Raw genomic sequence first — 3,256 nt, 5'->3', positions numbered from 1 at the left:
CTCTCTCTCTTTCTCTGCCTACAGTCAGGATGTAGCTTTTGGCTACTGCTCCGGTGTTTGCACGCTGCTCTGCTTCCTGCATGATGATAATAGACTAAACTTCTGAAGCTGCAAGCCAGCTCCAGTTTAAATGCTTTCTCTTATAATAGTTACCTTGGTCATGGTGTCTCTTCACAGACGTAGTAGAACAGTGACTGAAATATTGTGTGAGGAGAAATAACCAGGGACAGATGAGGCACGAAAGGTAAAATTAGACAAAGGGGTCCGTGAAGGGTCTCAACTTCTTTTTTCTTTTGGTTTTTTCAAGACAGGGTTTCTCTGTGTAACAGTCCTGGCTTGTCCTGGAACTTTCTTTGTAGACCAGGCTGTGCCAGAACTCTCTGAGATCCACCTACGTCTGCCCCCCCCCCCCAGGGCTGGAATTAAAGGTGTGGGCCAAAAAGAAGACTCAACTTCTTTTTTAGGTGGTATTTTATTTTGTTTTGAGACAGGTCCTTCTGTGTTGCCCAGGCTGACCCTGACCTTGCATAGGTAGTTCAGAATCGCCCCAAGCTCACGGTGATTCTAGGTTTGTGAACACGTACTGCTGCTCCTAGCTCTGGGCTCCCAGCTTCTGGCTTGGGTGCTTTGGGTGGATTTGAAACATAGAGGAGGCACAGGCGTGGGGAAGACAAAGTGGGGGGAGATTCATTAACTAAAGGGAGGAGAATTCCAGGCTGGGAACCAAGTGCTGTTTTAGAGCCCATTCCTTAACAGGCCAACCCAAACACCCTCTTGGAAGGGCTATCTCATTTTTTCCCCTTAGTGATTTTTTGTTTTGTTTTGTTTTGCTTTGTTTTTAAAGACAGGGTCTCTTTATATAGTCCCGACTGTCCTGGAACTCCCTAAGTAGATAGGTTGACCTCAAACTCAGCTCCACCCGCCCCTGTGTCCCTAGTGCAGGGATTAAAGGTGTGTGCTATTGTGCCCACCTATCTTTCTTAAAGCCCGAGGTAAGGGAAAGACTCTCTGAGTCCCTCTCTAGGGCCTGGTCATCATAAGTAAGCTATGCCTTCTCAGGGCTACGGTCCTCGGCAAACAGAAAGGTAGACAGCATGACAGAAGGAAGAAGCTGGAAGGCAGAGATGAACAGACCCCCTGGGGCTGGGAGGGAGCTGTGTGGAGATAAGACAGGAGTGCTCGGCCAGATCTTCTCACACCTGGAGCGCTGGGAGAAGAGAAATCTCCACCGAGGCTGACAGCCTAAGACAAAAGCTGTTTGTGCCGCTCTCCTATAGAGTCACAGAAGAGTCCTTCTCCTTGTGAGTGCATTTTTGCCCCTCCCTCCCCGTGTGACCAGTCTGGGAGAGAGAACTTAGAAGTCCTCAGACTCCATCCGAATTTCCTCTGGCTCACGTGTGGCCCTGGAGAAACCCTGAAAGCCCCTAATCGTCCCTAGGAATGCAGAGGTGGATGCCAGTCAACAGCAGGAACCTGTCAAGAGCCAAGCCTGGAGGGGGATGGAAAGGGAGCAGGACCTCAGCCAGGTTCAGCCTGCAGAACTAACAGAGGACACAGGAGCCAGGTGAGCCACCTGGCGCCCCCAGCCCCTGTGGGCACCAATAGAGCAGGTGCGAGGAAGGACACCTCATGGATGTCACTGAGGTCAGGAGGCGAGCACAGGGGCCAGCACCCAAACCTGCCACCTCCTCCACTGCCCAGGGTTAAACCCAGGAAGGGCAAGCCAGGGAGGAAAGACAGAGACACGGTAGTCCAGGCAGAGGTTTAGTTATCTGTCCAGAAGAGCAGGACTTCTGAACCAATTTACAGTAGAAAAGACTGGTTCTCTTTCATCTCAAGCTTAAATTCTCCCAGTAAAGACCTGGTGTGTTAGGACACACACTCACTCCCAGCATTTAGGGAATGAAAGCAGGAAGATTAGGAGTTCAGGCCGGGGGATGGTGGTGCATGCCTTTAATCCCAGCACTCGGGAGGCAGAGGCAGGCGGATCTCTGTGAGTTTGAGACCAGCTTGGTCTACAGAGCTAGTTCCAGGACAGGCTCCAAAGCCACAGAGAAACCCTGTCTCAAAAAACAAACAAACAAAAAGGAGTTCAAGGTCACCCTCAGCTTTGTAGTGAGGTGGAGGCTAGTCCAGACACCTCATCTCAAAAACTAACAAGGGCACTGGTGGCACACGTCTTTAATCCCAGCACGTGTGAGGGTGCTGTGAGTTCGAGGCCAGCCTGGTTTACAAAGCAAATTCCGGGACAGCCAGGATTATTACACAAAGAAACCCTATCTTGAAATACCTGCTCCCCCCAAATACAAAAAAAAAAAAACCAGCAAAAACCATGTGTGTGTTAATATAAGATATATTTTATTCATTTATGAAATTCTCAAGGAATTAGCTAAAATATTATATTAAACAAATGCACACACATTTCTCCCACTTTACCACATGTAAAGACATCCATGTGAAGTTTGCATCCATTCCAGAGGGTAAAGAGCGCTCACTCTTCAGAAACAGTTTAGTTCTGGCATGTGAAGTTGGGCAACTCCTGCAATTTTAGTTTAAGCTGCATTTAGGAGTTATAATTTACATACAGTAAAGCCCTTTCAAAGTGCCTACTTGAATGTGTTTTGACAAGTGTGTGCACTTGGATAACCATCACCCCAAATAACATCTGAACTAGTTCCATCACCCAAAAGCACCCATTTTGAGTGGTTGGGATTGCCGCAGCCACCCAGTCCGGAGGCCCCTGATCTGATTTCTGATGTAGTCACTTGCTTTTTCCAGGATGTAATGGACCTGAAATTGTAGATTGTGGAACTCTTTACGCTAAATATTTGAACACACTTCCTTAACTACCTCAGCTTCCTCCTCTTTTTCCACCCAGCCTTCTCTGCCAATTACTTTATATGGTCAAGTCCTGGGGGGAGGGGAGCCTCCCCTAAGTCCTGCCTAGTCCTAGTTGCATGATGACAGTCCCTGGGGTCAGAGTATGGTACAGAATTGTGGAGCTAGCAGTCTATCTTGTCGGTTCTCTATTACATTTACTTCTCTCTTCCTCCTCCTCCTCCTCCTCCTCCTCCTTCTTCTTCTCTTCTTTTTTTTTCTTCTTCTTCTTCTCCTCCTCTTCTTCTTTTCTTCTTCTTCTTCTTCTTCTTCTTCTTCTTCTTCTTCTTCTTCTTCTTCTTCTTCTTCTTCTTCTTCTCCTTTTCCTCCTCCTCCTCCTCCCCTCCTCCTCCTCCTCCTCCCCTCCTCCTCCCCCTCC

The sequence above is a fragment of the Alexandromys fortis genome, unplaced genomic scaffold (genome assembly GCF_014885135.2).
Source record: "Alexandromys fortis isolate MF-2015 unplaced genomic scaffold, M_Fortis_MF-2015_v1.1 scaffold_82, whole genome shotgun sequence".
Lineage (NCBI taxonomy): Eukaryota > Metazoa > Chordata > Mammalia > Rodentia > Cricetidae > Alexandromys > Alexandromys fortis.
The sequence above is the reverse complement of the archived record's forward strand: the minus strand, read 5'-3'. Positions refer to the sequence as shown.